This window comes from Pinus tabuliformis, chromosome 6 (assembly GCF_031772625.1).
Source record: "Pinus tabuliformis cultivar Carrire ecotype Pingquan chromosome 6, CPIR1, whole genome shotgun sequence".
NCBI classification, from domain to species: Eukaryota; Viridiplantae; Streptophyta; class Pinopsida; order Pinales; family Pinaceae; genus Pinus; species Pinus tabuliformis.
In genome coordinates this window covers 1,564,349,520-1,564,371,368 of record NC_142292.1, presented here as the reverse complement: position 1 = coordinate 1,564,371,368, position 21,849 = coordinate 1,564,349,520, and the positions used below count along the sequence as shown (strand labels likewise).

At 38.7% G+C, this 21,849-nt stretch overlaps 1 pseudogene; it reads right to left on the bottom strand.

Moving 5' to 3' along the window:
• Nucleotides 1–16,299: 16,299 nt before the first annotated feature.
• Nucleotides 16,300–17,338, bottom strand: LOC149264728 (LRR receptor kinase SERK2 pseudogene; annotated as a pseudogene).
• Between the last annotated feature and the right edge of the window lie 4,511 nt (nt 17,339–21,849).

The window sequence follows — 21,849 nt, the reverse complement described above, 5'->3', positions numbered from 1 at the left end:
GGTAACTTTTCAAACACGAGACGGAATTATGAATTTATGGTCTTACCATTCGAGCTCACAAACGCCTCTGCTACATTTATGTGTTTAATCACTAGAATGTTCAACAAGTTTTTAGACATTTTTGTGTTTATTTTTATAGATGAAATAATAATATGATCTAATACATTAGAAGAGCACACATAGCACTTTCAAATAGTGGTGTAAACACTAAGAGACCATTAGTTATATGCAAAATTGATCAAGTACAAATTCTACCAAGATATGATATAGTATCTTGGTCATGTTATATCTAAAGAGGGCATAGTTGTTGACCTAGAGATAGTAAAATCTATTCTTGACTAGCTAGTGTCAAAGGATGTGGTAGACATAAGGTCATTCAAGGGAATAATTAGATATTACCATAGATTTATAGAAGGGTTTTCAAGAATAATACATCCCATAACTTCTTGTTGACGATGCTGGAAGTCAGCCAATACGGGGGGTGTCCTTGATATGAAGTCCCAATTAGACCTCATACCATTTGGAGTAGGAGCCCCATCAGAACAATTGGCCCGACCACCATTATTCTTAGAGATTTTCCTTGGCTATAATTATCAACATAATAGATTACGCACAAACTCTGAGATAAGCAAGTAAGTGGACACTATGAAGCATACAATTGTAATGTATATAAGGTTCTTTCATGAGCGGAATAGAAAGAGTGATCCTTTAAGAGAAAAGTAATAGTACTATCCTAGTAAAGACACACGAGAGAATATAAAGGATTGTTAATTAGCCCGCAAAATGGTTCACAAGATAACAACGATCATACAAGCAAGTAACAATGTGCATTCAACAAGATATATGCCAAATCCAATGAAATAGTTCCTTTTATTTAGTATGTATGACAACAAATATATAACAAAAACATTAAAAGAATCATTCTTACAACATCCATGATACATGCATGAAAATGTGTCAGCTCTGAGAGCTTTGTCTATTAATTGAAAGTTCAAAGATACACAGTTAAAATTATGTGACACTAGCTCCAATAGTGGAACATTAAGTCACCACTTACTCCTCCAAAGAATGATCTTCTCTCCTATGCTAAGTTAGAGAAGCCAAGGTGAAAAGTCCCCAAGATTCCCCCCTTTTGCTTGAGTTATGAGAGTTTATTTAAAACAAATGAGGTGAAAGGTCTCCTCCCATGTGACTCTTGACCTCCCTCATGACTCTTGAGCTTCTACTATGACTCTTTAACTTCTTACATGACTCTTGGACTTCCTAATGAATTTTAAAATTCCATGTGTGACACTTGGGATTCCTCACATTTTACATTTTCTCACTTCAAAAAAATACAATAATTATATTCCACCAATAATGTGGAAAAATACATGGTACCAAACAACACTCTTGTGTTGACACTTTAAATGACCATAATTTGGTGACTCTAACATGAGACTTCATTGTGATGTATCAATGTGAGGCTCCTTTCCCCACTGCTATGTCTTTAACTCTTGATTATTGATCTATGATGTGGAGCATCTTCACTCTCCAAAGGGTCTGGATAAGTATTGGAACCTTCTAAGTCATGATGAGTTGTCATCTACCCATCATGGTCTAAGGATCCTGTAACAACCCTAGTGAAAATTCCATGTAATAAAATTTAATAAAGGAAAAATAATAAACACGGTTGATGGGACACTTATTATGAGCTGAATGTTGGACAAAACATCCTAGGGGGTGTTCATTTGGTTGTTTATGGCTAAGGAAATTGGCAAAGGCAATGGATAAGGATTTGGAAAGGCAAAATGACATTTTTGGCACATTTATTTATCAAAACAAAGGAAATTAGGAAAAAAGTAAGGTGAAAGGTCACAGGCTGCATGTGAGGAGGAAAATGAAGGAAAATAATGGAAAATGAAGAAAATAGAGGCCTTATTCATAAAAAGGATTCCGAGGATCAGTTGGTAACCTTTTGTTAGTTTAATTTTGGAGCTCTCTCATTATTATCTCTCTCTCTCACTCTTGGACACTTAGAGTTTTCTTGGATCATTTTGGCATCGAAGCAAGAAAGGCAAAGAAGGCAAGAGGAAGCAAAGATCAAGGAGGGAAAGGCAAGATCAAGCAACTACATCAAGATTCATTGCAATTATCGATTTGCATGCATATTTTCCTTGCTAAATTTGGCATGCATGGTATTGCATGTGGTTCTTTGTTGTTGTGGCATGGGTTTTTCTAGGTGTAACAGTGTTTTCAGCCTAGCCATGCCATTTCCAGATAGCCATTGTGTGATGGGGTTCTCATATTTTGGTTGAGATGGATTGCTAGATGGATTCGATGCTGAGTGGGGTAGATATCCAAATGATAGAGCACATGGCCCAGTGGTCCCTGAACCAGACTGTGGATCACAGTAAAGCCACTAGCATAGTGACCCTTGAGCCAGACTGTGGGTTGCAGTAAAGCTAGGATTGTGTTGCCTCGCTGGGCCTAGGAATCCTTATCGATGAATGGAAGGATATAATGTAAAGCCAAGAGGTGGCTTTCTCTTCATTGGGCATAGTAATCTCGGGTTTGGGATATGCCATAAATCCTAGAGTGTGGGTCTCGATTTAGGGCCCATTGATCCAGGTTTGGATTGCGGTAAATCCTGAGAGACTACGAGACATGAATAATTCCTCATGGTGTAGGTGGAGAAATATCATGGCATCCATGCTTGTTTGGCCTAGTGATCGGGTGGATATCATGGTAAAGCATGTTATGATGTGTTCATTGTGTTGGCCTAGTGATTCGGAATGGATTATGGTAAAGCCTGATTTCTATTGATGAGGGTGAGGTGGTTTAGCCTCAATATTCCTGGTTGCTTATGGGGGCTTGACCCAGGTTCATATTTATTTAGCCAAACAAATCCATACACTACTAGCCCTTTCGGCATCAGCCCGTACAACGCGGATTGAAGTATCACCCGAAGTAGTATGGGGGGATGCTAGAACCAACTTTCCATACCCTTAAGATGGCTATGATGTGAGTTTAGTCCAACTATACCTGCCTTCGTGTAGGTCGCTTCGCACTCTGTTCTAACCTTTAGTACCTCTGCAATCTATTACAAGCAGCTTTCGTGCAACCCTAACCAGGGGCTGAGATGCTTTCACGCTGCTAAGGCGGTGAACTGCACTAATTCCTGGATTAGTCTAAGTATCTTACTTGTCTTATTATCAGATCTTATTTATCTTCATGTAAATAGATATTCTCACTTTCATTCACTTAATCAACACAATTATACGCAGTCACACATCATATAAGCATTAGAAGTGAAATTATCACCCCATATAACAAATGCATAAAATAGGAAATAAAGACACAGAATTGATAAAAGCTTCTCTTTATTAATACTTCTAGATAGTTACAGACTTGACTCGCACTGCGCACTCAGCTGCAAGGGTCCGCACACTCAGCTGTAGACTACTAGGCCTCTGCGCATTCAAATGCAGAGCCTCTTCCTATGCTACGACCCAAAACTAGACTTTACACTTCAGATCTATCTCACATACATCATTATTCCTTAGACATTCTCTGATTGATTGATTGTTTTAACTACTTAGAGCTTCGCTCTATTTATACAATCCCATGGTCCGTGGACCATGGGTAGATCTTCTACAGCTGACATTACATTATCAAAATAAGGGCAGACAACCCTACGACTGTTTAACAACTACGGACACCGCACCCACAAAATGCGGAGTCTTTACATTAAAGTTACAAAATTTGACCAAAATTTGGGCTCTACGCCCCAAAAATTCCCTTGGGGGATCCCATGCCCAACAGGCTCCCAACACAAACATTGTGACTCACCCTTGAGTCACTCTGTAGGTGCAGAGATCTTAGTGCAAAGACCTCCCAAGTCTGATTGGATCGTTGCAAGTTCGGCAGTGCACTGAGCAGCTGCCTGCTGAACTTCCTTTATTCATTGTTCGGTGACTGCTGTCATTACACTGCTGCCCTGAATCCTTTCCTGAGTTGCTTGCAGCTGCACAAGCTTTGCTTCAATGAATGTTGTAATTTTATATGCCTCATCAATCCATAGTTGTAAGTGTGCTTTAAAAATTGCCTCTTTATGCCAAGTGACATCCACCTGCTCCTTGAGTGCCTTTGCCTGCTACATCCTTGCAAGCCTCTATGTAAGGGAAATTGTCTGCACGGTCACTTTTACCTCATCATACCTATATTGTAGCTCACGTGCCTTTGTCTCTAGGCACTCTATGTTCAGGTCCTCTTGCAGGGTGGTGAGGACGTTGAACGACTGCTCGAACAGCTTCATGCAATCTGTCACTGCACTGTTCTTTGACCCCTGGCGGAGTTGAAGGCTGGGCCTTCAACTACAGTTTTGTTATCTGAAGGTTCAGCTCCAGCTGAACCCTGGCCATTTTTGCTCTTGCATCACACACCCCTATCGCTAACTTTCAGACGCGCGCCTCCACTGCTTCCTCTGCTTGGATGGTCAACTCCGGGACCATCTAGCAGGCTTCCTCCACAACCAGTGCTATCTGTTTTTTCTACTCCATGGCCTCATTGCACTGCAGGCTCAAATGATCAATGTTGATGCGTTGCTCACTCATTACCTGTATAGCGCGACTCTCCCTGGCCCGAAGCTCTGTAGTGACTCCATCCTGTAAAAGATAGAGTGTCTCCCGAGGGAGCGCAACCATGTTTAATCTGACCCTTTTCAAGCTACTGACCATAGGCCTGTTGGCCTAATTCTCTATCATGAGTGCTCCATCTGGTAGCACTATTGTGTTGGTCACCCTGGTGCGCAGCATTTCCTCGGCAGCTGAAGTGTCGACTGCGAGGCTAGTGGACACTGTGCCAACCTGCAGAGTGCACACCTGCAACTCCTGTATTTGTGTCTAGAGAGCCCCCAATACCATCTGGTGTTGTTCCTCAAACTGCTGGAGCGCCTCCGCGGTGACATCCCTCACTGTTTCATCGATATCATGTAAGTCTCCTTTAGTAAGGGTGATAGGGTCAAAAGATGTCTTCGAGGCCTTTGTCTTCTTTTGCGGCCCTACCTGCTCTCATGGGTGTGGATGTTTTAACTGGGTGGACATTGTTTGTGGGTCTGCGCCACCTTTTTCTATGTCTGTCTCTGGTTCCAGTGAAGGTGACTTCTGTCCTTCGCGCTCTTCTTCTACTATTTTCTGCTACTCCACAAACTGCACAGTGTCACCCGCCGCTTGGGCCTTAGCCGCTACTTCTTCTTTCCTGCACTTTTCCGCCAGTTGTGCCATCCACAGTTTTGTCTCTTCCTTCTTCCACTGCACAACGGACTTCTCTGCTTCCACCGCGGAGCCAATTGGAGCGCACCACTCTGGCGGCGAAGACTCAAGGACTGTGAATATCACATCGTCAGTCGCCAAATACGGTAACTCATGCCACGTCTTCATAGGGTCCTTCTGTGCCCTGATGAAGACATGGTGGAAGTTTGCTTTGAACTACGCAAAGCTCTGCAGACTGTTGTAGACAGTGGGCGAAAACCGCGGCGTGCGATTGATCCACATCTTGATGTTGATCTCCATGAGCACCCAAAATATTTTTCTCTCCCTTATCCTCTGTGCATCCTTGGTTTCCCACAGTGGAGTGTACTTCACTGCCTCTGGAAGCTCCTGCGTGATCGATGGGAACTGGCTATCTTAAGGAAACTCCCATGCCACCAATACTATCAACAAAAAGAGCCATGTGTAATGAAATTTTTTTCCCTAATCCTGTGCCTTGCGGTAGTTCGCAAGGAACTCACTGCATAGATAGTTTGCCCAGTTGACCCCTTCTGCACATTGCAATACTAGTGCAACCACTGGCGCGAGCACCTCATCTGTGTGACACTTCCGCATCACTTTTCTTGCCAATATTTGTGTCGCGACCTTAACTGCAAGGTTGTTTATGCTCGATATGGCATACCCTTGATTTTTCTTCTCCAACTTAAACTTCTCTTTCATTGCCTTTGCGATGGCCAAATCATCACTTTTTCCTTCTGAAATGTTTGCTAGGTCCTCCCCTGCGCAAGGTAGCCGTGTGATCTGGTGAATCAGATGGTCTGTGCTGGGTGTGGGCTTCTCTAGCCACAAGCACCCATCATGCACCAAGCAAAGCAGCTGCCTGATGACAAAAATGGTCACTGGGGCGCGGTGGTAATGCGACACCCAGAGCAGGTTTAGCAACCTTGCTTTCTCAACACCTCTGAGCCATTTGCATGACTCCAGCTCTATCATTCCAGTCGACGTGTCTATCTTCTCGCGCATTAGCTACGCGGTTGCTAAATGTGGGAACTTATCATTGTCTGCGAGGTCCCAATATTCAAATTTCAATACTCCTTCAAAAATAATATCATCTGGGAGCAGCAGAGTTTACAGAAAGCTCTTTCTCTCATCTATATCCTTGGGCACCAGGGCTTTACCCTTCTGCGTTGGAACATATGCAAGCAGCCTGGTGAGAGGGTCCACACCCTAGGTTTCGACTTCCATCTCTACATCCTCCTCCTCCATCAGGATTTCTTCAAACTCTTCCTTTGCATCGACCTCCAAATTTATGGCCTTCCCCTTTTCCTCCATTATGAGCTTGGCTCTCAGCAGATTTCTAGGCGAGACATGCACCGGTATCAAGGCCTGCTTATCCTTCTTAGGTCTTGGCGTGCACGGTGATTTAGGGACCTCTGCGATTATTCTGTCGCTCTTTGGGGCTTCTACTTTTGCAGTTTCCTACATGGCTGCCTTAGCTGTCACTACGCCTGTGTCCATGGCTTCTTCGGGTGCTGACATAGTGCGATTCCACAGTTTTCTCATTGTCTCTGGTAATTGCTCAAGCAACGAATTCGCTTTCAGAATATCAAATAAGTCTCAATTCATGAATATCTGAGCGCGCAACAACTTAATTCTCAAATTTCCAAGTGTTGTTTGCTAGACAACCATTTGTAATTCATAGCACCTTTTGAATTTGAATTCGACCGTTCCCCCCACATTCGGTCCATTAATACTAAGTTGGCAACAGATTTTCAAGAATCTAGCCCTGTAAGAGACCTACCCTAGGGTCTGCTAATAGATCTAATTTCTTTTGAAATTAAATGCAATAAGAGGCGATAACTTACTTACTTACAAGACTTTTAAACAAATAAAATTTTATCATTTACATTATAATCAGCATAACTTAAGGTGAATATTTCATTTTAATAAAATTTACAAGAGTAATCTATGGAGGAATACTTGTACCGGTGGCTGATGGAGATGCCTTTGTCCCGCTGCTCCTGCTGAATGCTCCTCTTGACGGACCCAATTGGATTTACCTAACAGCCAACTAGGAAATACTCCCTAGCCCAGGAAACCTCCACAGGTTCCCTAGCCCTCCGAGCCCAAGTCCAACCAGATGTAGTTTGTGTGTCCAAGATGAATGATCCAGACCAAGATAACAATATTTCCCTCCTCTCAACAACCTAAGAAACCTCCACAGGTTCCTAAGGTCTTCAAAAACACAGCAAGTCCTCAAATCACAACCAACCCCACAATCATAAGCAAGACCCCCAACCTCCCTTTTCTCCCTTCCCCCTTCCCTTCTTATACCCTCCCTCTCTTCTCCATCTCAACCACCCCTCATTAATTTCATTAACTTCTCATCCATCCTTACAGTTGACTTCTCTTCTCCCAATTAAAGCTGGGAGTACATTTGGAAATGTGACATGAATATAAAATTGGGAAATTAATGGGAGAGAACCATGTCTTCTCCCAAGTAAATCTGAAAGTACATTTGGGAGTGTGAGATGAATATATATATATATATATATATATATATTGATAATTAAATGGATAGGACTATGTCTTCTCCCAAGTAAGTGTGAGGGTACATTGGGGAATGTGAGTTGTAATTAAATGGAGAGGACCATGTCTTCTCCATAGTAAATGTGAGGGTACATTGGGGAATGTGAGTTGAATATATATATATATTGATAATGAGTTGGAGAGGATCATATCCTACCTAAGATTCAATTTGAGAAGGTAAGTTGGGAATTTTAATAATAGAAATCATGAATTTTATATTAGACCAATATTTCTCAATATTTTTAGATAATGTAAACATTAACAAAATTTGCAGGATAAGATTTAAGTGGGGCATTACATACACCCCTCCTTCAGAAAACTTCGTCCTGAAGTTAGAATGAAAAGATACAAGGAGTTTGAAAGCATAGCAAATTAGAGAGACTTATGGCATTAACATTTGTTAAGTTAGACAATGACATTACTTCCCATCAAGAGTCTCCAAGTGATCTATATCCTCCTATCCATCCCGACCTACTTCCGTTCCCACCCTATTTGTCCTTTGCTGCTTTATCAGTGGCAACGGCCATACTAACCACTCATAAAATCGACATGGTGGAAGCGTCAAATACATCGACCTAACTTCCCCAGCAGGCAACTGGCAATCATCATCACACATCTAGGGGAGCGTGTCCACCACTGCCCTCCCACGATTCCAGGTTTCGGAGGATACACTGTGGGAAATGCCTCCACCCCTCCTTCATAACTAGAGTCAACGCACTAACACGGACCACACTACAGAGCTGGTTGGACTTGTCATCGAATAATCCAGTCAGGCCGTCTTGCCACCTATCATTTGTATTTTACTTGTGTCACAAGAGTGCATATCAAGTAGATACCAAATGTAATAGAAAAATGTACATCGTACCTTTCCTCATTGGTTGTCTTGACCTTCCCCAATGGAATAATAGATCTTGGTTATCATACGGTTCTTTCCAATCTGTAGTTTAGTTCTCATCCATGCATATATATAACCACAAAATAGATATAGATACATGATCTTAAGCATCACATTTATTAGGTCAATTGTCCACGTGTCAATTTTTGTTGTTCATACTAGAAATAAATATTACATTAGATAAATCACAATTTCACTAAGTCATTGATTAGATAAATCATATCTATATAAGCCTATATGATGCAACAATAACTTTGACAAGTCATGCACTAGATAAATTGTAACCAAGTAAGTCATACATTTGGTCATACATCCAACATTTCCATCATCAATACCAAATCCATCAATTGATTTTCACGTGTCCAACCAAATGTATATAATGTTCATAAATAACATGGAATTGCAAAATAGAACCTTAACATAGGTGGCTATCTATGTTAAAATGGGCATCATAAATGCTCATGTGACATCCTTGTGGAACCCCTTAATAACAATTAGAGTTGAAACAGATTTAACTGTCCGTCATGGAAAATAGCATTTGAACCCGGATATGCTATAAGGTGGTACCAAAACCAAAATAATGGCAAGCAACGGATTCGTGCACTATCAATTCCACTAGAAGGTGCTAGTATAAGTTTCATGCATATAATTTCTTTAATACCTTAGTGAATATAAAAGTCCCACTCTTCCAATTTGTTGGTTTTTCATCTTCCAAACCAATTAGTTAATCTTGAAAATAAAAGACTCAAAACTTCATAAATTGTTTCCAGCATGATTTTCATACTTTTTTTTTTGTAATTTGAGAGAAATGTCCTTTACATATCAAAGGTTCATTTTTTTTTTTTTTTACTAGTACTAAAACAATTTCATGATATATAATGTAGCTCACAATATGAGCTATCAAATGAGAAATAATTAAACGAATGGAATAATTGCCTATATTAAAGATGTTTTTAAAGTAGAGTTGATTTTGAAATTTTTGTGTTTATATTTATATAATAATAAGCCATGTTTCCAAACAACTAAGAGTTTGCATGATTATTTTAATGCAAGAACCAAGAAGACATTAGCATAAACTGAACATAAACGGATTTTTGGAATAAGATCAATATGATTCCACAATATTCACCATCCAACAAATCTATGCATTTTATGCATATTAATGTTTGTGGAGAAGAGAAGATGAATTTATAAAATCTTCACCATAATATTATGCATGGCCACAACACATAACTTATACAATATCACTAAGATACCGCAGTACATAAATGCCACTGACAAGAGATGACACTTAATTTCATAAGGTTAAAATTTGATTTGATCAAACTAAGGTCCAAGAATCAATGTTGTTTTGTTCAAACTATAAATGACACCCTTGTAACACGTACCACATGAAAAATAAATGAAGATTGCATATTTATTATTAAAAAAAAAACAGACTAGTCAATTGGTTAGGCATTTTGATTAAGAGAACCAGCATAGGCATTGAAATCCCACAAAAAAAACAGTCAGTTTTCATTATATTTTGGACACTGCCCTCTTTCAATCCTCTCTTTATTTATGTTCATGTGACTAAGGCCTCAAGTTAAAAGAAGGAAGCTAAGAATTGTACATCAAGCAACAATTTGTGTCTAAATACAAACAAAAACTAAATCATCTTGATGCCCTCAGATACTCTTTCTTGTGTGAGCCTCCTATTCAGGGGCTTTTCTTAAAAGCTTTCTATTGGGTCCCTATAATACTAGTGATTACCCCATTACTATTGTACTTATACCCCTTATTTATATTGTTGTGCCCCTATTGCCCCCATATTGTTATTACTGTGCCCCATAGAATCCCTCTATTGTTATTTTTGTGGCTTTATATTATTATTGTTAGGTCGGCTGGATTATATTGTGACTCCTTAGACTCCTATATATAGAAAGGAGGTTTTGTCATTTGAATCATCCAAGAATTGTTCATTTATGTAATGTAAAGGAGGTTTCCCCCTCGAAGAGGTTGATATTATAAGGCTTTGATCTATCTTTTCTATCTTTTCTTGAGCTGGTTTCATAACATTTGGAATCAGAGCTTTGGATTCTAGGGTTTCGCTGCTCCAAACAGGTCATCGTGGCATTTTCGATATAACTTTTTTTCTGCGATGTTTCAGAAGTTGCAAAAAAAAACCCATTTGAGAAGAAATCACGCTGAACCTCGGGTCCAAATTTCAGAGCTTTTCGCGCTATATTTGCGGAGATATGATCTGAGGAAGTTGGTCTTTTTGCAGACTCTTGAATTACATTCCAAACAGGTGACCTGGGGAAAATCGTCATAACTTTCTCTCTGGGGATCGGATTGAAATTTCGTAAGAAGGTACAGAAAGAGGACGGACTGTAGTTTCTTGTATGCATTTTTCAGATCCATAGGTCGAAACAGTGACTCGTGGCACGTCGTACAATTTTGCTCTCGTAAAAAAATTATCACTTGGGCAATTTTTACGGAAGAATTGATAGCACATTATGAGGATACAAAAAGCAACACTTTTTCTAGCCAATTGATAAGTCTCAAACAAAAGGGTTCAATAATGGAGCACATTGAGGAGTTCCAAAAATTGAACATAAGGGTAAAAGATATTCCAGAGGAGCATAGGATTGATGTGTTCATAGGGTCTTTAAAGGATAATATCCAACATGATGTTTGCCTTTGGGAACCTTATTCATTAGAGAAGGCATTCAGGTTAGCAAGAAAAATGGAAAGCAAAATTATGGCAACCAGGAAGCATACCACTCACAACTATAAAGACAGAAGTGTTGTTGCCCCTAGTCTTCCACAACCTATAAGGTTGAAACCACAACAATTGGAAGAAAAAAGAGCAAAAGGGCTTTGTTATAGTTGTGATAGCAAATACACTAAAGGTCATAAGTGTGCTAAGAAGAAATTATTCTACATAGATTGTGAAGAGGAAGAAGAAAAGGAGCAAGAAAGGTCAAAAGAAGAGGATATACTCCAGGAACAAAGCCTAGATGAAGAACAAATAAATCCGACCACATCTTGTAATGCATTGGCGGGAATTACCACTCCTCAAACCATCAAGATAGAAGGACAAATCAAGAAGAAAAAGGTAATAGTGTTGATTGATTCAGGAAGCACCCACAATTTTATTCATTGTAGGGTAGCAAAAGAATTGAATTGCTTCCTATATCCAGCACCAGAGTGTCAAGTGATGATTGCAAATGGAGGAACAATAAATTGCTCTAGAAAGTGCCATAATATCAAGCTATCCATGGGAGAATATGTATTGACTAGCCCAATGCTTTCCATTCCAATGGGAGGTGCTGATGTTGTACTAGGAGTCCAATGGCTACAATCCTTGGGTACAATAGCTTTTAATTTTCAAGAACTTTTCATCAAATTTTCTACGGAAGGAAAGGAAGTTGAATTAAGGGGTATTGCAGGGAACCAGGAAAGATAATCAACTCTAATGGTATGACAAAGCTTCTAAAAAAGGAGCAAAGAGGTGTAATTGCACAATTATGTTCACTAGATGTTTCCACATCGGAATCATCTATTTCTCCAGATCTCCAAAAAATCCTGGACAATCATTCCAAGGTATTTGAGACTCCCAAAGGTCTCCCACCTATGCGTGATCATGATCATGCTATTCATCTGATTCCAGGAAGTGTTCCTCCAAACATCAGGCCGTACAGATATCCCTATGTCCAAAAAAGTGAAATTGAACGTATGGTTGCAGAAATGCTAGAGGCTGGTATAATTCAACCGAGTCAAAGTTCTTTCTCTGCTCCAGTAGTATTGGTGCACAAGAAGGATGGATCATGGCGCATGTGTCCGGATTATAGGGAGCTCAACAAGCTCACTATTAAAGATAAGTTCCCCATTCCTGTCATTGATGAATTACTGGATGAATTGCATGGATCAATTTACTTCACCAAGTTGGATCTTCGTTCAGGATATCATCAAATCAGAATGAAGATTGAAGACATTCCGAAAACGACATTTAGAACTCATGAGGGTCATTATGAATTTTTGGTCATGCCTTTTGGCCTTACCAATGCACCTTCAACATTTCAAGGTTTGATGAATTCAATTTTCAAACCATTCCTTAGAAAATTTGTGTTAGTATTTTTTGATGATATACTAATCTACAGCAAGTCTTGGAAGGATCATGTTGAACATGTTGACAGGGTGCTACAACTATTGGAGGAGAAACAATTATATGCAAAAAGATCCAAATGTTTCTTTGGAGTCCAGGAGGTGGAATATTTGGGTCATATTGTATCTCATGAAGGAGTTAAGGTAGACCCTAGCAAAATTAAAGCCATTAAGGAATGGAAAATCCCCACATCCATAAAGCATCTGTGAGGATTTCTTGGGTTGACGGGGTATTATCGCAAGTTTGTTAAGAATTATGGGAGAATAGCAGCACCTCTAACAACATTATTGAAGAAAGATGCATTTTCATGGACTCCGGAAGCAACAAAGGCCTTTGAACATCTTAAAGAGGCAATGTGCCAAGCACCGGTCTTAGCTACACCGGACTTCACAAAAACCTTTATTGTGGAATGTGATGCTTCAGGAAATGGAATTGGTGCTGTTCTAATGCAAGATGAAAGACCCATTGCTTTTGAAAGTCGTCCAATCAAGGGAAAGTTTTTAAGCAAAGCTATTTATGAGAAGGAAATGTTGGCAATACTCCATGCACTTAAGAAATGGCGACCCTACCTAATGGGAAGACACTTCAAGGTAAAAACGGATCATGATAGCCTTAAATACTTTTTAGAACAAAGATTATCCTCTGAAGAGCAACAAAAGTGGGTCACAAAGATGTTGGGTTATGACTTTGAAATCATCTACAAAAAAGGGAAGCAAAATGTGGTGGCAGATGCACTCTCAAGAAAGGATGAGGATGTGGAAGCATTGTTGTGCGCCATTTCTATTATCCAACCAGATTGGATAAACAAAGCAAGGGAGGAATGGAAGAATGACGAAGAAGTGTGGGCACTTATTCGAAAGCTACAACAAGATTCCAGTACGTCTGATACATTTAGCTGGCAAAATGATTCGTTATGGTACAAAGATCGCTTATACCTCTGTAAGAATTCCCAGCTAAAACAAAAGATTCTTATGGAATTGCACACTTCCCCCTTAGGAGGGCACTCAGGATTTTTAAAAACTTACCACAGGGTTAAGAAGGAATTTTTTTTGGATGGCCTTAAATCAGATATTCAAAAGTTTGTGGCGGAATGTTTGGTTTGCCAACAAAATAAAGTTGAAACAATTAAGACACCGGGTCTATTACAACCTTTATCCATTCCAAGCCAACGTTGGGAGGAGGTTTCAATGGATTTTATCACAGGTTTACCCAAGTCTGAGGGAAAGAGTGTCATCATGGTGGTAGTTGACAGACTTACCAAGTATGCACACTTTTGTGCATTATCACATCCATTTAAAGCCAGTACAGTTTCTACTGCATTTATGGAAACAATTCAAAAGCTACATGGAAACCCAAAGATTATTGTAAGTGACAGAGATCCCATTTTCACTGGAAATTTTTGGACAGAATTATTTTCTTGTCTTGGTACTCAGTTAGCTCATAGCTCATCTTATCATCCTCAATCTGATGGGCAAACTGAGATAGTAAACAAATGTTTGGAAGGATATCTTCGTTGCTTTGTATCTGATAAACAGACACAATGGGTCAAATGGTTGCCTCTGGCTGAATGGTGGTATAACACTTCCTTCCATACAACAACAAAAATGACCCCATTTATGGCACTTTATGGGTATCAACCACCATCCATCACATCATATTTAAGAGAAAATTCTAAGGTTCAGGCAGTGGAACATCACATCGAACATCAACAACAAGTCCTCCAACTCTTAAAGGATAACCTCGTGTTGGCACAGAATAGAATGAAACAACAGGCAGATCAACATCGCAGTGAAAGAAGTTTTGATGTAGGTGATTGGGTATTCCTATGGCTACAACCATATAAGAAAATGTCCCTCAAGCAAGCTAAGAAGGATAATAAATTATCACCAAAGTATTATGGTCCGTACAAGGTGTTGCAAAAGATTGGTACTATGGCATACAAATTGGAGCTTCCTGCAGCTTCTCGATTGCACCCAGCTTTCTATGTTTCATGTTTAAATAGGGTTATAGGTGACAAGCTCCCAGTTCAAACAATATTGCCAGAACTTGACGAGGAAGGAAAAATTATAATGGAACCGGAAGCAATCATAGAAATAAGAACTCGACAGCTACGGAATTGATCAATTTCAGAGTATCTTATCAAGTGGAAGAACTTATCCGCTGAAGATTCCACATGGGAGGATGAGAATTTTATGCAGGATAAGAAGGATAATAAATTATCACCAAAGTATTATGGTCCGTACAAGGTGTTGGAAAAGATTGGTACTATGGCATACAAATTGGAGCTTCCTGCAGCTTCTCGATTGCACCCAGTTTTCTATGTTTCATGTTTAAAGAAGGTTATAGGACAACACTTTTTTGAAGGCGAGGGGCATGTTGGGTCCCTATAATACTAGTGATTACCCCATTACTATTGTATTTATACCCCTTATTTATATTGTTGTGCCCCTATTGCCCCCATATTGTTATTACTGTGCCCCATAGAATCCCTCTATTGTTATTTTTGTGGCTTTATATTATTATTGTTAGGTCGGTTGGATTGTATTGTGACTCCTTAGACTCCTATATATAGAAAGGAGGTTTTTTCATTTGAATCATCCAAGAATTGTTCATTTATGTAATGTAAAGGAGGTTGCCCCCTCGAAGAGGCTGAATTCTAAGGTGTTGATCTATCTTTTCTATCCTTTCTTGAGCTGGTTTCATAACACTTTCCCAAAGCATGATATTCTTGTCATATCTTCTACGGTCAGCTTTGTCTCTTTGGATAATTCTCAAAAATGTTGTACAAGGGAAAACAGCTATAGGCTACCATGTGACAAGGGCACCCCTCTCCAGTGTGGTAGGTGCCTTTGTAATATTGTATGAGGGCATGGGCTGTTTGGAATTATTCTGATCATTTCATTCATACTTCCTGTGCTACATAACAATGTTTTGCTTCCATTAGTACTTATCAGAACAGCCAGTGAGTGGGATGAATTTCATTTCATTCTTGAAAATAAGCCAATAAATTTGAACTCAGCCAGGGTAAACTGGTCGTTGGAAGTGACACTCACCCAAAACAATGAGATCCCTTAGAAAGGGAAAACATTTAATTTTATCTTTTCACATTACATCAAGGAATTATTCCAATTCAAAAAACCAGCTTTGGAGATTAGTATTCCATGATAAATACAAACACCATAATATTGTGGATATAATTTCCTCATCATAATCCAGATATCTCCTAGTTAATGAAAGTCAGGGTTTTCCTGGTATTTAGATGTTCAAGTATACCTAGGTGAATATCTAATGTACACGATTGCAAATGGACAACAACATGATTGGAGATTTCCTACTGATGAAGCAAGGATTTAAAATGCATTTGAGTATCGTTGAAAAAGTAGTCACACCTTGCATACAAAAGTGAAAGAATAGGTAAATAAAATCTGACGACCTTAAAAACCGCTTTTACAGTTCCAATAATGATATATTTGAAGAAAACTGTAAAATGTTCCAAGTTACAAAAATATGAGACACCAAAGCCCATGTTGATCATCTTCCACCAGAGAGTTCGATTGCATCCTGGTTATATACAGAATCCTCAACCCACTCAAACCTTCGAGGCATCAGGTCATAATGTTGTCAACGAATGACTTCAACCTGCTGCCACTCTTCCCAACGTTCATCCAAACCCTCTCCTTCCAACATGCGCACAACTTCTGTCATTTTGGGTCGATCTTCCGGTGAGGTCTGTGTGCACAACAATGCTACCTGAATCATTGCCTCAACTTCTTTTACATCATAGTTCTTCTTTAGGTTTGCATCTACAATAGCATCTAATATTTTCTCTCTTTGTAACTTCTTAACATGATCCAATAATAGAACGTCATCCTCTTCCTCGAGACGTGAAAAATCTATAGCACATTGTCCAGTGACAAGCTCCAAAAGAGTAATACCATAACCAAACACATCTGTCCTCTCTGAGGATCTTCCAGTTGATAAGTATTCAGGAGCAATGTGACCCATGGTTCCACGGACTTGAGTTGTAACATGAGTTTTCCTAGCATCAACCAATTTCGCTAGCCCAAAATCACCAACAACAGCTTTGAAGTCTTCATCTAGCAAGACATTAGCAGCTTTCACATCCCGATGAATGATTTTAGGATTGCAGTGCTCATGAAGGTACTCCAAACCATGGGCTGCACCTAAGGCTACATTTTTCCGAGCAGGCCAGTCTAATGGATTTTCTGTAGGTTTGAGCTCCCTTAGCCTGTATGCAACACTAAGGTTTTGTATATATGGATAGACTAGAAGCTGCTTTGATGGTGTAACACAAAATCATATCAAGCGCAGAAGGTTGTGCTTGACTGCCAGACTGATCATCTCAACCTCCCGTAGAAATGCTTGCTCCCCACCAGGGCTATGATAGTCAGTCAACCGTTTTACTGCAACCTTTGTATTGTCTGCCAACACTCCTTTATATACTTTGCCCGTTGTTTTAAAATATTTAGTTTTTATTTATCATTTTTCTTGTACGCACATCACCTCTGAAAGCCTCTATTGCTTTCACGTTCTGTTGTTAAATGCCTACACCTGGGTAACCCCAGTAATTTGTCCACATGGTCTAAAATAAACTAGGTGTAGAATTCAATTATTTAGTTTTGATCAACGGTTACAACGCAATAATTGCCATTGAATATTTCTACCGGATAAAAAAAAAGAGGCCCAGAGGCAAAGGGTAGATGTAATTCTCATAGGCATCCCTGAGGAATGCTGGATTTGGAGCAGGGCAATTTGGGTTCAGTCCAGTAATTAATGACTGGTAAAGGATAAACCAGTGACCAAAATAGGAAATCATATGGAGGTATTTCATGCATTCATACAACACAGGGCTACAGTTCAAAGACGGTTGAATTATAGTATAAATGAGCTTCCTTAAAATACAACAGGTGTAAAACTAGAAAAAGGGGATTCGGTTGAATGATATATGTAGGAAACATGAAGCAGTAATCCTGATTTTAAGTAATAGCCTCTAAAGGCAAAAGAAATTGTAGGGCAAACTAGTCAAGATGAACTCAAGCTCTAGCTGCAAAACCTAATGAATTGGGATTGACCTAATTGTCAGTTAAAGCAATTACAGCAGTGGCCACCACGCCCCATCTCATGAGTCATTTTACTTGCACACAACACAGGCCTCAACGCCAAAATGATTTCTATATAGTGATGGAGAGGAAGAATCCTTGGAATGGAGCTAGATGTAAAACTCTATCTAGTCATTACCCATTTGCACACAAGGCATGCTAAACGCCAAATTTGGATGTACAATGTTGCACCTGAGCTTCCTTCAAACACAGCAGAAAATAAAACCATCCAGGGAAATCACATGTTAAACTTTCAGTCACAAACACACTATGCATAATGGACATAATGGACATAAGGACAATTGCAGATGTGCCCCAACTATATATATATATATATATATATATATATATATATATATATATATATATATATATATATATATATATATATATATATATATATATATATATATATATATATATATATATATATCAGGTACGACAAGTTCTCTAGGTTAGGGTAGAGGGAGGTTTCGAAAAGTTCAGGATTTAAAAAAAACAGATCTAAAGAATTGAATGTATGGAAACATAAAAAATTTCACTTGAAAGTATACACATTACTCATAATTTTATTTGACGTAAAATGCAGGCCTGGGAACCAACAACAAAGTAAAATGTTATGCAGTATGGATCTTGATGAAAACCCACTGAAGACAAAGAATTCAAAAGACTACAAGTTCTGGGAGATTCAAAATGAGTGATGTCCTCGGCTAAGCCAATTGCCAAAGCACAAATTTGACTTTTGGTCCCATCATGAACAGAGTATTGGAAATAAAAGATTTCTTTGATGTTATCTCTTTCACTCACATCAACAGAGAGTTCAACTAAAAAACAAATTTAAAATCTTCAGAGAGTTCAACTCAAAAGCAGATTATCTCTGTGAATCACCACTTACACTGCAGGAAGAAACCTTAATCATTCAAGAATACAAGGAGGACCCTTTGTCCACTGAATCTTCTCTCTTTTTTGATCCAGCTGGAATCAAGGTTTTGTTGGAAACAAGAGAATTGTTTACTGTGGGACCTGCTTAAGGGCTTGCTCTGTTTTTGTTGCTGATTAACTGAAGACAGGAATGAAGGGCACTTGAACCCAATCTGCTGGGATGGATGACTGTAATACGTAGACTAAAATAGGACACAGAGTGGTTATGAAATTTGATCGTGAGCTGTAAGGTTAAGCTGATCTATATTTTGATTTCAAGCACTGGGGCCAAGATATTTAGAGTTATATTGTTGTCTTCCTATCTGTCATGCATTTCTACAAACAGATAATCAGTGACTATAAAAGATAACTATTTCCTTCTATTCATGTATCAAGCATCACATTCTAAGAAATTAATGAGAGTACCTGTTGGTTTATAAAGATTCTCACAAAGCCAACTTTTGCTAGAAGTATCTATCATGCTGCCTTTCCACACAACATCTTGGGTTGTAAAAAGACAATAAGCGTCCTAAGAAAACAGATGGCAGTTATTTTGAAGCAGCTTAACATGAATGCATTTGTACAGGGCTAAAACATTGCAACTGCAATGTTTAACATAATCAATTATACTGGTTAGATGCTTTACCAAAAAAATGCAACCCTAAAATAAGAACGCAAATACTGTATGAATGCACTTTACTTTAATGGCATCAAAATCAACAAGAACAATTTTTGCATCTCTCACTAGATAGCTCATTGATAATATCTAAAATCTGGTTTCTCATCTCTCCAACTGTAGATGTTGTCACTTGGTTCTTCAAGACAACTTCCCAATCATCACCAGAAATGTTTCCTTCACATGCACACAACTCTTTCACTATGGCTAAGACAAATAAACCACATTCATGGATTGACCAGCTCTTGCAAGATATTTAGGTCGAAATAGACCAAAAAACCTAGTCGTAAGGTGAGATTTCTGATTTTGATTCTATTGCTATGGCATAGGTGATATTCTAGTCCTTTACACTAATGCCATTATTTTTTTATCACTGTTATCATTGGAATTATTTCATGCTCGTTCGAACCAATTTCAGGATATTGCTTCTTCAAAAGAGAAGATAGCTCAAGCAAATCGCAACAAATCAGCAATTTCAACAAAATCATTATCCCATGAAAGCTTCCAAAAATACCGATCTCAAGGCTTATAAGTGGTCTTTAAAGCGTTAATAATGCAATCTCTCCAGATTTGTTGGCAGAAATTGCAATCTCTCACTACATTGCAAATGATAGTCTTATATGATTCTGTGCAATCCACATATATAAAATTGCTATAGTTTATCATTCCTAGAATCTCATGACAAGAGAATATAGTGAAGCACATAAAAAGAACATAAGCCATTGTTTTCCAACTACGAGAGTTATGTGAAAACAAATATCCTGAGCTTGATGACAATAAAAACTTCAAATCAAAAGCTCAAACCCATGTTATAATATTTGTAATGTGTATATATTCTCTCATCTGTCTTCTTGGAGTTTGCATTTGTATTTTAATAAGGTTCAGGATTAATGCAGAGATAAAGCAATGTTCTTGACTCTGGCAAAGAATCCCTGGTTCACGTTTTTAAAATTATATTAAAGCTAGACATTGAAAACCAGATATTCCAATTTCAACAAAATCATTATCAAATGCTACATCTAGGGCATCAAAGCCTTTGGTTTCTTCTGAGCCTAACAAACCTGCCAAGGGGCTTCTGAAGGCTTTAAGAAAATTGGAGAATGGTCTCGGAATGAGGAAGGAGGTGAGTAGTGGAGAGACAGCCAAGAGTAAAACCTCTCTTTCTATGTCTTTAAACAAGTCAGTGAGTCTAGTAGAAGACAAAGGAACTTCCACTAGACAGAGCTCTGCAAACAAGAAACAACCTTCAAAACCTCTTCGAAATGGCTCAACAACGTTGATTGCTTCAAAAGCACAGGTATATGTTTATTGCATAAATATTCTGTGGAATAATGTCCCTTGAGATTGACAGAGACAATCAATTGATTTTACACCAAAGATATTATTATTGGCTAGCGTAGGCAGGTTTATGCTGAAATTTAATATTAAAGAATTCATGGTAATGATAGGGTTGTAATCGATATGATGTTAATCTCTTAATGACACAAGGAGATATGTGCAGTAGTGAAATAAGGACCTGAAAAATCAATTTAAAATTGAACAACAAATCAAATTGTCTCTCTACAGGGAAAATCAATCCAGCCAGCCCAGAAAAACGAGTAAGTAAATGCAGCCACAGCCAAATCAGAATCTAGCCCCCAAAGCAGAACTAGTCAATGTTAAGAAGTTTAAACTAAAGAGCGGAATTGTTAGCAGGTCTCAGATTAAAAAATATTGTAAATATTAGAATTATATTTTGAGTAGATGTTTAAAAATGAGCAAGAAACATATAGAAGTGTAATATTACTTACATTACAGGTCCTTAGTGCTATACTGAGATAAGGACCTGTAGCAGCTCTTTATCAAACAATCTCAACGCTCAAAAAGCGACCAACAGGTTCACTCAAAAACCCTCAAAGCAAAACCCCTGATTTCAAAATCCTCTCAAAAAGCAAAGGAGGCAACGATTCTGAACTTATCAATTAAAATAGGCCCTCCAACCTTCTTTGGCAAAGTGTTGATGTACTATGAGACTATTGGAAGGCTTAGTAGATGTATGATTTTTTTATGAACCTAATTTGTTAGTTATCCATTATTATGAACCCAATACCATTATGTATTTGTTGGTTATTTGTATGCGCATAACCAACATGTCTCCTGCTACAACAGGTTTTCTAAACCTCACCTTGTCTACTCCTGCAAAAAATAAGTTCTCACAGGAACCACCCACTTCAGGTTGCAGCATCATAAGGCCTCCAACTTGTGCCATT